Genomic DNA, 14,181 nt, shown 5'->3' with positions numbered 1-14,181 from the left:
CTTTGCTACACTCAACCAGTTCCTTGCTAACGGGCCAAAGACTTTCAGCAATTGTGTTGAGGCAACTGATGCTGACGATTGGCTCTTGGATCTGTGCAAGCATTTCGAGTGCAGTAACGTCAGGCCTGAGGACTTTGTCAAGTTTGCTTCCTTCTGTAGGATCGAAAGTATGTCTAGAGGGGGGGTGATTAGACTACTTGACCAAATAAAAACTTAACCTTTTCCCAATTTTAGTTCTTGGCAGATTTTAGCTATTTTAGGACAAGTCAAGCAATCATCACACAATTCAAGCAAGCATGCAAAGAGTATATTGGCAGCGGAACGTAAAGCATGCAACTTGCAAGAATATAAAGGGAAGGGTTTGGAGAATTCAAACGGTATTGGAGACACGTATGTTTTTCCTGTGGTTCGGATAGGTGGTGCTATCCTACATCCACGTTGATGGAGACTTCAACCCACGAAGGGTAACGGTTGCGCGAGTCCACACAGGGCTCCACCCAAGGGCAACGGTTGCGCGAGTCCACGAAGGGCTCCAACCACGAAGGGTCCACGAAGAAGCAACCACCCACAAAGGGTCCACGAAGAAGCAACCTTGTCTATCCCACCATGGCCATCGCCCACGAAGGACTTGCCTCACTAGCGGTAGATCTTCACGAAGTAGGCGATCTCCTTGCCCTTACAAACTCCTTGGTTCAACTCCACAATCTTGACGGAGGCTCCCAAGTGACACCTAGCCAATCTAGGAGACACCACTCTCCAAGAAGTAACAAATGGTGTGTAGGTAATGAACTCCTTGCTCTTGTGCTTCAAATGATAGTCTCCCCAACACTCAACTCTCTCTCATAGGATTTGGATTTGGTGGAAAGAAGATTTGAGTGGAAAGCAACTTGGGAAGGCTAGAGATCAAGATTCATATGGTAGGAATGGAATGTCTTGGTCTCAACACATGAGTAGGTGGTTCTCTCTCAGAACATATGAGTTGGAATGATGTGTGTGTTCTGATGGCTCTCTCACTGAATGAGAAAGAGGTGGAGGGGTATATATAGCCTCCACTCAAAATCCAACCGTTACACAATTTTCCAATCTCGGTGGGACCGAATCAATAAACTCAGTCTGACCGAAATAGTAAACCTAGTGACCGTTAGGAATTTCGGTGGGACTGACATGCAACTCGGTAGGACCGATTCGGTTAGGGTTTGGGCATAACGTAATCTCGGTGAGACCGATTACACAAACTCGGTGAGACCGAATTTGGTAATTAGCTAACCAGAGAGTTGGTCAGGCAAACTCGGTGGGACCGATTTGCTCTTTCGGTGAGACCGAGTGGAACTCGGTGAGACCGAAAAGTTACAAAGGGGAAACACTGAGTTTACATTGCAATCTCGGTGGGACCGATTCGCTCTTTCGGTGGGACCGAAAAGTTACGAAAGGGAAACAGAGAGTTTGCAACCCCATCTCGGTGGGACCGAGATCCTTATCGGTAGAACCGAATTGCTAGGGTTTGGCAGTGGCTAATGACAAGTGAAACTCGGTGGCGCCGGATAGGAAGAATCGGTAGGACCGAGTTTGGCTTAGAGTTTTGGTCATATGTGGATATGGGAAAGTAGTTGAGGGTTTTGGAGCATATCACTAAGCACATGAAGCAAGAGGCTCATTAAGCAACACCTCATCCCTCCTTAATAGTATTGGCTTTTCCTATGGACTCAATGTGATCTTGGATCACTAAAATATAAAATGAAGAGTCTTGAGCTTTTGAGCTTGAGCCAATCCATTGTCCTTAGCATTTTGAGGGTTCCACTTTCACATCCATGCCATGCCAATCATTGAGCTTTCCTGAAATAATTATCTTGGAATAGCATTAGCTCAATGAGCTATATGTTGTTATGAATTACCAAAACCACCTAGGGATAGTTGCACTTTCACCTTCCAACTCAAAGACCAAGCTGCAGAATGGTTCCAGCAGTACAAGGATTCCAGAGGAGGCCGTGTGATTACCTGGGATGAATTCCGTCAAGACTTCAAAGCTCATCATATTCCTCAGAGCGTGGTTGAGAGCAAGCATGAGGAATTCCGCAACCTGAAGCAAGGCTCTTTGTCTGTCTATGACTACAACAAGTTGTTTCAGAAGCTCGCCCGCTTTGCTAAGCAGGACGTCCCTGACGAGAAGAGCATGATATACCAGTTCAGGGGTGGTCTCAGAGAAGAAATTCAGCTAGCTCTTGTTCTCTTTGAGCCCTTGAGGTACGATGAGTTCTACAACATGGCATTGAAGCAAGAGGCCGCTCAACTAAGGTGTGATGCTTCGAAGAAGCGAGTCAGAGATGCTACTCCTTCTTCCTCTACTCAAGTGGCCAAGCAGCAGAAGTATTGGCTTCCTCCTCCTCCGTTCCGTCAGCCGTATCAGAAGAGCAAAGGTGGCAGTGGATCTTCCCACCCACCCAACCCTGGCTTTCAGAACAAGACTTCGTCTCAAGCTCCAAGATCGAGTGCTCCGTATCACCGTCCGCTTTCAGAGGTCACGTGCAACAAGTGCCAACAGAAGGGTCACTACGCCAACAAGTGCTTCAATCAGAGGCGTCTTCCTCCTCCTCCTGTGAGATCGGCAAGTACATCTGTGGTCAAGCATAACCCCAATTCCGCCAAGGTTAACTTGCTGAATGCAGCTCAGGCAGAGGACTCGTCAGATGTCATCATGGGTAACTTTCCAGCTAACTCTTTTCCCGCAAAAGTTATTTTTGACACTGGTGCATCGCATTGTTTCATGTCAAGATCATTTGTTTCCAAGCATGACTTCGTTTCACAAATGTTGGGTAAACCTATGGGAGTGGTTTCTCCAGCTAAGTCTATGAGGGCTACTTCAGTAGTCCCAGATGTTTCTATCATGATGGGTGATTTCAAGTTTCTGGCTTCTCCAATGGTTCTTGGTAACTCGGATATTGATCTTATTCTCGGAATGGATTGGCTTTCTAAGCACAAGGCTCAGCTTGATTGTGCAGTCAAGCAGATTCAATAGACTCATTCGTCTGAGGATGTAATTGTCTTTGCCGCTAATGACGATACCATCTGTCTGTTTTCCCTCAATGAGAAGGGTGAACTGGATGCTATCTCGCAAATTCCAGTCATGTGCGAATATCAAGACGTCTTTCCAGAAGAGCTTCCAGGAATGCCACCGCACCGGCCAGTTGAATTCGTCATCGATCTTGAGCCTGGCACGGAACCAGTGTGCAAGCGTCCTTACAAGCTTGAACCTGAAGAGTTGAAGGAGCTGAAGAAGCAACTCGATATTCAAGAGAGAATGGGTCTCATCCGACCTAGTTCTTCTCCGTGGGGTTGTGGTGTTCTTTTTGTGAGGAAGAAGGATGGAACGGACCAACTTTGTGTTGATTACCGTCCATTGAACAAGAAGACCATCAAAAACAAATACCCACTTCCCAACATCAACGAGCTGTTCGAACAACTCAAAGGTGCCCAAGTATTCTCCAAGCTTGATCTCCATATGGGTTATCATCAGATTCGAATCCATGAGCAAGATATTCCCAAGACGGCTTTCAGGACAAGCTTTGGTTCATATGAATACACTGTCATGTCTTTTGGCCTCGTCAACGCTCCTCCGACTTTCTCTCGCATGATGAACTTCATCTTCAACGCCTACACCAATGACTTTGTTTTGGTCTATCTCGATGACATTCTGGTCTTTTCGAAGAACAAGGAAGATCATGCCAAGCACTTGCGTTTGGTGCTGGATAAGCTCAGGGAACATTAGTTCTACGCCAAGTTCTCTAAGTGCGAATTTTGGCTCGATGAGGTTCTTTATCTTGGTCATATCATCTCTGCCAAGGGCATTGCGGTGAATCCTAAGAAGGTGTCTACAATTGTGAATTGGGAACCACCTCAGAACGTGAAGCAACTCCGTAGCTTCCTCGGTCTCGCAAGCTACTGTCGAAGATTCGTTGAAAACTTTTCTAAGATCGCGAAGCCTCTCTCAAATCTTCTCCAGAAGCACGTCAAGTACGTTTGGTCTCTGGAGTGTGACATTGCTTTCAACACTTTGAAAGAGAAAATGGTCATTGCTACAGTTCTGACTCCTCCTGATGAATCCAAACCGTACGAGGTCTTTTGTGATGCCTCTCTCCAAGGTCTTGGCGCAGTATTGATGCAAGAGAAGAAATTTGTGGCCTATACCTCTCACCAGTTGAAGCCCAACGAGAAGAACTACCCCACTCATGACCTTGAGTTGGCGGCAGTTGTGCATGCTCTTTTGACTTGAAGACATCTCTTATTGGGAAGAAAAGTGGACACTTTCACTGACCATAAGAGTCTCAAGTACATCTTCACTCAGCCTAATCTCAACCTCAGGCAAACTCAATGGGTCGAAATGATTCAAGAGTATAATCCGAGTATCGAGTATACTCCAGGCAAGGCCAATGTGATTGCTAACGCATTGATCAGAAAGTCTTATTGCAATAGCCAGATTCTCAAGCCTTATCAACCCGAGCTTTGTGAAGCTTTCCGCAAACTCAATCTGCAAGATGTTCCTCAAGGTTTCCTCGCCAACCTTCAAGTCTCTCCTACCTTGGAAGACCAGATTCGCCAAGCCCAGCTTCTTGATGCTATGGTGAAAAAGGTGAAGATTGGGATTTCCAAGAGTCAACCCAAGTACAAGTGCTACCGCCTTGATGACAAGGATACTCTCTTCTTCGAGGATCGTATTGTTGTGCCCAAAGGTGACCTTCATAAAGTGATCATGAATGAGGCTCACAATTCTCTCCTCTCCATCCACCCTGGGAGCACGAAGATGTATCAGGACCTCAAGCAGGCTTATTGGTGGACTCGAATGAAGCGCGAGATTGCTCAGTTCGTGAATGAATGTGATGTCTGCAGAAGAGTGAAGGCAGAACACCAAAGGCCAGCTGGTCTCCTCCAACCTCTTGCCATTCCAGAATGGAAGTTTGACCACATTGAGATGGACTTCGTGACTGGGTTTCCAAAGTCCAAGCGTGGCAATGATGCCATATTTGTTGTCATCGACAAACTCACTAAAGTGGCTCACTTTCTGCCTATCAAAGAGTCTATCACTGCAGCTCAATTGGCGGAGCTCTATACCTCTCGAATTGTCTCGCTGCACGGTATTCCACAGGTGATCTCTTCAGACCGTGGCAGCATCTTTACCTCCAAGTTTTGGGATTCTTTCCAGAAGGCCATGGGCACCAACATCCGCTTCAGCACAGCTTTCCATCCTCAAACTAGCGGTCAAGTCGAGTGTGACAATCAGATTCTTGAAGATATGCTCAGGGCTTGTGTGATCTCCTTCGGCATGAAGTGGGAGGATTGTCTTCCATATGCTGAATTCTCCTACAACAACAGTTTTCAAGCAAGTTCGGGCAAGGCCCCGTTCAAAATTCTGTATGGCAGGAAGTGTCGTACCCCTCTCAACTGGTCCGAAACCGGTGAACGTCAACTTCTGGGAAATGACTTAATCACAGAGTCAGAAGAGATGTGTAAAGTCATTCAAGATAACCTCAAAGCAGCGCAATCGCGCCAGAAGAGCTATCATGATAGTAAGCACCATGATTTGGCTTTTCAGATCGGAGATCATGTTTACCTCCGCGTCTCTCCTATGAAAGGTACTCGTCGCTTCGGTATCAAAGGGAAGCTTGCCCCTAGATACATGGGACCTTTCAAGATCGTCAGCAAGAGAGGCGATCTCGCCTATCAACTTGAGCTTCCTTCAAACTTTGCTAATGTGCATGACGTGTTCCATGTCTCTCAACTCCGAAAGTGCTTCAAGACTCCTGACCGCACCGTCAACTTCGAGGACATTGAGCTCCAAGAAGATCTCTCTTATCGTGAGCATCCCGTTGCTATTCTTGAAGAGAATGAACACAAGACTCGTAACAAGTCAATCAAATTCCTCAAAGTCAAGTGGTCACACCATTCCGACTGTGAAGCCACCTAGGAACACGAGGATCACCTCCGTTCTGAGTACCCGGCGTTCTTTCAGTCCTAGATCTCGAGACGAGATCCTTTCGTAGTGGTGGAGTGTTGTAACACCCCGGATATGATTTGCCCAATATGTAATCCAACTCTTGCCGTTTCCGGCGTTAAGTTAATTTATTTTCTCGGGTTCAGTTCTTTGTCTCCGTGTGTTGTTGTTGTCATGCATCTCATATCATGTCATCATGTGCATTGCATTTGCATACGTGTTCATCTCATGCATTCGAGCATTTTCCCCGTTCTCCGTTTTGCATTCCGGCGCTTCGTTCTCCTCCGGTGGTCATTTCTACCTTTCTTTCGTGTGTGGGGATTAAACATTTCCGGATTGGACCGAGACTTGCCAAGCGGCCTTGGTTTACTACCGGTAGACCGCCTGTCAAGTTTCGTACCATTTGGACTTCGTTTGATGCTCCAACGGTTAACCGAGGGACCGAAAAGGCCTCGTGTGTGTTGCAACCCAACACCCCTCCATTTTGGCCCAAAACCCACCAAAACCCTCTCCATCATCTAGAGCGTTCGATCACGATCGCGTGGCCGAAAACCGCACCTCATTTGGACACTCCTAGCTCCCTCTATGCCTATATATACACCCCCCCTCCGAAATTCGCGGTTCCACTCTCCCCCTAACCCTAGATCCATCCTCCACAGCCACCAGACATGTCCGAAGTTCTAGCCGGACACGTCCGTCCGCCGGCCCGCGCCAATAGCTGCTCGCCACGTGGTGCCCCCGTGCCCACTTCGCCGCCCGCCGCCGCCGGCCCGCGAGGGCCCGGGGCCGGCCCTCTCCTTCCCCCGACCGGGCCGCGCCAACGCGCCACGCCGCGCCGCCTCTTCTCCAGTTCCGGCGCCCGGCCGCCTCCACCAAGTCCGGCCGCCGCGGGCCATTGCCGGCGCTCCTCACCGCCGCCCGACGCCACCAAGTCCGGCGACGTCCCGGTCCTCCTCCTCTCCCTCGGCTTCGTCCTCCGGCCACCGCGACCACAACTCCGGCGAGCTTCAAGTTCCCTGGCGAACCTCGTATTCCGTGCGGCCAGATCTGGATCCGGATCTCGGATCGGTTGACTTTTTGCCCAAAACCCAAATTATTTTGCTATGTTCATCGCATCGTAACTTTGCATCCGTAGCTCCGTTTTGGGCATATAGCATATCAAAATGTTCGTCTCAGAGAGCACATCATTCCATCTCAGTCCATCATTTTCATTTGAGTTCATCTTGATGCCCGAAATGCTGTTGAAAGAATGCTATTTGAGATAATTGTCAGATCTGCTGCTCCAATTAGATATTTGTCATTTTTGCCATGATTATTGTGTGCATGATATGCCCCTGAGCTCTACATGTGTTTTGTTATATGTTTTGCCATCTATCCATAGGTGCAAACCATATATTTTTGTGATGTGTGTGGTGACTAGCACAAGCTTGCAAAGTGGATCATTCGTTAATGCTGATTTCAGGGACTTAGGAATTCCACTAAGTCCTTGATCTGTTTATTTCCATATGCCATATGTTCATGTTGTTTCCTAGTGATTCGTGCCTCTTTTGAGGATGATCAGTAAGGATGTTTTGTTAATCTTGTAGTGCTCTATCCATAAATGTCTTTGTTTGCAATTATGGAGCACCCTAGCTTGAGTCAATCGAGCTCTACTTTTGTCATTTCGTGAATCTGGGCAGATTGTCTACTTGTTAGCGATTTTGCCGAGGATGTTGTAGTTGATCCGTGCATGCTATGTTATTGTTCTTGCCATGTCTAGCTTGTATAATGTGTATTATTGATGGGTGTATGCTTAGATTGTCATGACATGCTCTGTAGTGAGTGCATCGAGCTCGTAAACATGCCTACTTGATATCTGATTTTGCATGCTCCAGTTTTCACTAAGTCTGAGAACTGATTATGTTTTTGCCATGTTCACATGCTTGCAAATGTATTTTCTGATCCCTTTTGGCTCAAGGTCAATAAGGGACTTTTGTTAATCCGGCGACGTCCCGGTCCTCCTCCTCTCCCTCGGCTTCGTCCTCCGGCCACCGCGACCACAACTCCGGCGAGCTTCAAGTTCCCTGGCGAACCTCGTATTCCGTGCGGCCAGATCTGGATCCGGATCTCGGATCGGTTGACTTTTTGCCCAAAACCCAAATTATTTTGCTATGTTCATCGCATCGTAACTTTGCATCCGTAGCTCCGTTTTGGGCATATAGCATATCAAAATGTTCGTCTCAGAGAGCACATCATTCCATCTCAGTCCATCATTTTCATTTGAGTTCATCTTGATGCCCGAAATGCTGTTGAAAGAATGCTATTTGAGATAATTGTCAGATCTGCTGCTCCAATTAGATATTTGTCATTTTTGCCATGATTATTGTGTGCATGATATGCCCCTGAGCTCTACATGTGTTTTGTTATATGTTTTGCCATCTATCCATAGGTGCAAACCATATATTTTTGTGATGTGTGTGGTGACTAGCACAAGCTTGCAAAGTGGATCATTCGTTAATGCTGATTTCAGGGACTTAGGAATTCCACTAAGTCCTTGATCTGTTTATTTCCATATGCCATATGTTCATGTTGTTTCCTAGTGATTCGTGCCTCTTTTGAGGATGATCAGTAAGGATGTTTTGTTAATCTTGTAGTGCTCTATCCATAAATGTCTTTGTTTGCAATTATGGAGCACCCTAGCTTGAGTCAATCGAGCTCTACTTTTGTCATTTCGTGAATCTGGGCAGATTGTCTACTTGTTAGCGATTTTGCCGAGGATGTTGTAGTTGATCCGTGCATGCTATGTTATTGTTCTTGCCATGTCTAGCTTGTATAATGTGTATTATTGATGGGTGTATGCTTAGATTGTCATGACATGCTCTGTAGTGAGTGCATCGAGCTCGTAAACATGCCTACTTGATATCTGATTTTGCATGCTCCAGTTTTCACTAAGTCTGAGAACTGATTATGTTTTTGCCATGTTCACATGCTTGCAAATGTATTTTCTGATCCCTTTTGGCTCAAGGTCAATAAGGGACTTTTGTTAAGATCTTTGAGTAGCTCCATGCTATGCTTTACTTTGCCATGTTCAGGTCCTTTAGCATATAGTTTTCATGCTTTTAAGTGTGCTACCTGATCTGAAATTCCAGACAAGTGTTAATTTCACTATCTGAAATCTGTTTACCAAATGCATTTTTTCCATGCTTGTTTGAACCTGTTAATGGATGAATTGGCCATAGCTCAGTGTTCATCTTTTGTTAAGCATCATGTATGGATCCCTGCCATGTATTTTGTTGTCATGTTTGAGTGCTGTAGCATGTTCATCTTGTTGCATTTAGATGGCTACTTGTTGTAAATCGCAGACCGGTGCCATATTTGAATTGCTTGCCATTTCCAAACCGTGACTCCGATTCTGGCGTTCTTTATATCGTTTTCAAGCGATTTCATCTCACCTTTCCAGTGGCACACTTGGATTTCCAAGTTGAGGCCAGGTTCATTCATCTCTTGTCAAATCTTGCATATGCATCGCATATCGCATCCCGCATAGCATATCATGTTTGCTTCATATTGTTTGAGCTTTGCACGTGGTTGATTGTGTCCTTGTTGCTTGTTTGTCTTGTTTGGGTAGAGCCGGGAGACGAGTTCGCTAACGAGGAGCCCGTTGAGTTTGCTTTCGAGGATCCAGTCAACTCTGACAACTTTGCAGGCAAGATGATCATACCCTCGAAATCACTACTATCTTTGCTTTGCTAGATGCTCGCTCTTTTGCTATGCCTATGCTATGATGCCTACCACTTGCTTATCATGCCTCCCAAATTGCCATGTCAAACCTCTAACCCACCATGTCCTAGCAAACCGTTGAATGGCTTTGTTACCGCTTTGCTCAGCCCCTCTTATAGCGTTGCTAGTTGCAGGTGAAGATTGGAGACCGTTCCTTGTTGGAACATTATTTACTTGTTGGGATATCATTATATTATCTGGTTATCTTAATGCATCTATATACTTGGTAAAGGATGGAAGGCTCGGCCTCTCGCCTAGTGTTTTGTTCCACTCTTGCCGCCCTAGTTTCCGTCATATCGGTGTTATGTTCCCGGATTTTTGCATTCCTTACGCGGTTGGGTGATAATGGGAACCCCTTGATAGTTCGCCTTGATTAAAGCTTTTCCAGCAATGCCCAACCTTGGTTTTACCATTTGCCACCTAGCCTCTTTTTCCCTTGGGTTTCGCGGACTCAAGGGTCATCTTTATTTTAAACCCCCGGTCCAGTGCTTCTCTAAGTGTTGGTCCAACCTAGAGCACCGTGCGGGGCCGTCCCTTGGAAACTTGGGTTACGTTGGCTTTCGTACGCTTAGCTTATCCGGTGTGCCCTGAGAACGAGATATGTGCAGCTCCTATCGGGATTTGTCGGCACAGCAGGTGGTGTTGCTGGATTGGTTTTAACTTGTCAAAGTGTCTTGTAGAACCGGGATACCAAGTCTGATCAGAATGTCTCGGGAGAAGGTCTATTCCTTCGTTGACCGTGAGAACTTGTCATGGGCTAAGTTGGGACTCCCCTGCAGGGATTGAACTTTCGAAAGCCGTGCCTGTGGTTATGGGCAGATGGGAATTTGTTAATGTCCGGTTGTAGATAACTTGAACCTTAACTTAATTAAAATGAATCAACTGTGTGAGTTACCGTGATGGTCTCTTCTCGGCGGAGTCCGGGAAGCGAACACGGTGTTGGAGTAATGCTTGCCGCAGGTTGTTCTCTAGTTACTCGTTCGCGCTTTGCTATCTCTCCTCGCTCTCTTTTGCGAATAGGTTAGCCACCATATATGCTAGTCGCTTACTGCAGCTCCACATATTTACCTTGCCTTACCTATAAGCTTAAATAGTCTTGATCGCGAGGGTGCGAGATTGCTGAGTCCCTGTGGCTCACAGATTACTTCCAAACCAGATGCAGGGCCTAATGATTCCGTTCCAGATGATGCGCATGAGCTCAAGTGGGAGTTCGATGAAGCTTCCCGCCGTTACTATGTGTCTTTCCCTGATGATCAGTAGTGGTGCCCAGTTGGGGCGATCGGGACTGTGTCGCATGTTGGGTTGATCTTTTATTTTGGCGCCGTAGTCGGGCCATGAGTGTTTGGTTGATGCAGTGCTATTTATGTACTTTGATTGACGTGGCGAGTGTAAGCCAACTATGTATCTCCCCTTTTATTATCTATATATTACATGGGATGTTGTGAAGATTGCCTAACTTGCGACATTGCTTTCAATGCGGTTATGCCTCTAAGTCGTGCCTCGACACGTAGGAGCTATAGCCGCATCGAGGGCGTTACATGGGGGTTATGTGGAGAAGACAAAAAGGATAAAGTCTCACATCAACGAGGCTAATCAATGGTCTATGGAGATGCCCATCGATTGATGTTAATGCAAGGAGTAGGGATTGCCATGCAACGGATGCACTAGAGCTATAAATGTATGAAAGCTCAACAAAAGAAACTAAGTCGGTGTGCATCCAACTTGCTTGCTCACGAAGACCTAGGGCACTTGAGGAGGCCCATTGTTGGAATATACAAGCCAAGTTCTATAATGAAAATTCCCACTAGTATATGAAAGTGATAACTCAAGAGACTCTCTATATGAAGAACATGGTGCTACTTTGAAGCACAAGGGTGGGAAAAAAAGGATAGTAGCATCGGCCCTTTTATTTTTTATTTTTTTGGGGCCTTTTTTTCTTTGGCCTTTCTCCTTTTTGGGGGGACAATGCTCTATTGAATGATGATCATCACACTTCTATTTATTTACAACTCAATGATTACAACTTGATACTAGAACAAAGTATGACTCTATATGGATGCCTCTGGTGGTGTACCGGGATATGCAATGAATCAAGAGTGACAAGTATGAAAAAATTATGAACGGTGACTTGCCACAAATACTATGTCAACTACATGATCATGCTAAGCAATATGACAATGATGAATGTGTCATGATAAACTGGATGGTGGAAAGTTGCATGGTAATATATCTCGGAATGGCTATGGAGATGCCATAATAGGTAGGTATGGTGGCTGTTTTGAGGAAGATATAAGGAGGTTTATGTGTGAAAGAGCGTATCATATCACGGGGTTTGGATGCACCGGCGAAATTTGCACCACCTCTCGATGTGAGAAAGGGCAATGCACGGTACCGTAGAGGCTAACAATGATGGAAGGGTGAGAGTGCATATAATCAATGGACTCAACATTAGTCATAAAGAACTCATATACTTATTGCAAAAATCTACAAGCCATCAAAAACCAAAGTATTACGCGCATGCTCCTAGGGGGATAGATTGGTAGGAAAAGACCATCGCTCGTCCCCGGCCGCCACTCATAAGGAGGACAATCAAATAACACCTGATGTTTCAAATTTGTTGCATAACGTTTACCATACGTGCATGCTACGGGACTTGCAAACTTTAACTCAAGCACTTCTCAAATTCACAATTACTCTACTAGCATGACTTTGATATTACTACCTCCATATCTCAAAACAATTATCAAGCATCCACCTTTTCTTAGTATTCAACACACTCAAAAGTAAGTTTCACAAATCTTGAATACCAAGCATGTTATTATTAAGCAAATTACCATGCTATTAAGACTCTCAAAATAATTTAAGTGAAGCATGAGAGATCAATAGTTTCTTTAAAAAATTCCACACCCGTGCAATAAAAGATCTAAGTGAAGCACATAGAGCAGAATTATAATGCTTAAAAGATATAAGTCAAGCACATAGAGCAAAACTACTTAGCTCAAATAGATATAAGTGAAGCACATAGAGTATTCTATCAAATTCTAATTCATGTGTGGCTCTCTCAAAAGGTGTGTACAGCAAGGATGATTGTGGCACACTAACAACCAAAGACACAAATAATACAAGATGCTCCAAGAAAACACATATCATGTTGGTGAATAAAAATATAGCTCCAAGTAAATTACCGATGGAAGTGGACGAAAGAGGGGATGCCTTCTGGGGCATCCCCAAGCTTTGACTTTTTGGTGTCCTTGGATTATCTTGGGGGTGCCATGGGCATCCCCAAGCTTAGGCTCTTGCCACTCCTTGTTCCATAATCCATCACAAGAATTCACCCAAAACTTGAAAACTTCACAACACAAAACTCAATAGAAATCTCATGAGCTCCGTTAGAGAAAGAAAACAAAAAACCACTTCAAGGTACTGTAATGAACTCATTCTTTATTTATATTGGTTTTAAACCTACTGCATTCCAACTTCTCTATGGATTATAAACTATTTTACTAACCATAGATTCATCAAAATAAGCAAACAACACACGAAAAACAGAATCTGTCAAAAACAGAACAGTCTGTAGTAATCTGTAACTAACGCAAACTTCTGGAACTCCAAAAAATCTACCAAAATTGGAAGACCTAGACAATTTGTTTATTGATCAGAAGCAATTGGAATCAGTATTTTATCACGTTCTGGTGATTTTTAACAATTAGGCCACTGAACGCAAAGTTTCTGCAAATTACAGCAAGATCAAATAACTATCATCCAAGAAGATCCAATAGGTCTAACTTGGCACAAACACTAATTAAAACACAAAACCACATCCAAACAGAAGGTAGATGGGTTATTTATTCCCTAACAGAAGAAACACACAAAAAACTAAAAATAAAATTGGGTTGCCTCCCAACAAGCGCTATCGTTTAACGCCCCTAGCTAGGCATAAAAGCGAGGATAGATCTAGGTATTGTCATCTTTGGTAGGCAATCCATAAGTGGCTCTCATGATAGTTTCATATGGCAATTTTATTTTCTTTCTTGGAAAGTGTTCCATGCCCTTTTTTAATGGAAATTGAAATCTAATATTCCCTTCCTTCATATCAATAATCGCACCAACCGTTCTAAGGAAAGGTCTACCAAGAATAATAGGGCAAGAAGGATTGCAATCTATATCAAGAACAATGAAATCTACGGGCACATAATTCCAATTTGCAACAATAAGAACATCATTAATCCTTCCCATAGGTTTCTTAATAGTAGAATCCGCAAGATGCAAGTTTAGAGAGCAATCATCAAAATCGCGGAAATCTAGCAAATCACACAAAGTTTTGGGGATAGTGGAGACACTAGCACCCAAATCACACAAAGCATAAAACTCATGATCTTTAATTTTAATTTTAATAGTTGGTTCCCACTCATCATAGAGTTTTCTAGGGATAGAAACTT

This window comes from Triticum urartu, chromosome 4 (genome assembly GCF_003073215.2).
Source record: "Triticum urartu cultivar G1812 chromosome 4, Tu2.1, whole genome shotgun sequence".
In the NCBI taxonomy this organism is placed as follows: Eukaryota; Viridiplantae; Streptophyta; class Magnoliopsida; order Poales; family Poaceae; genus Triticum; species Triticum urartu.
The sequence above is the reverse complement of the archived record's forward strand: the minus strand, read 5'-3'. Positions refer to the sequence as shown.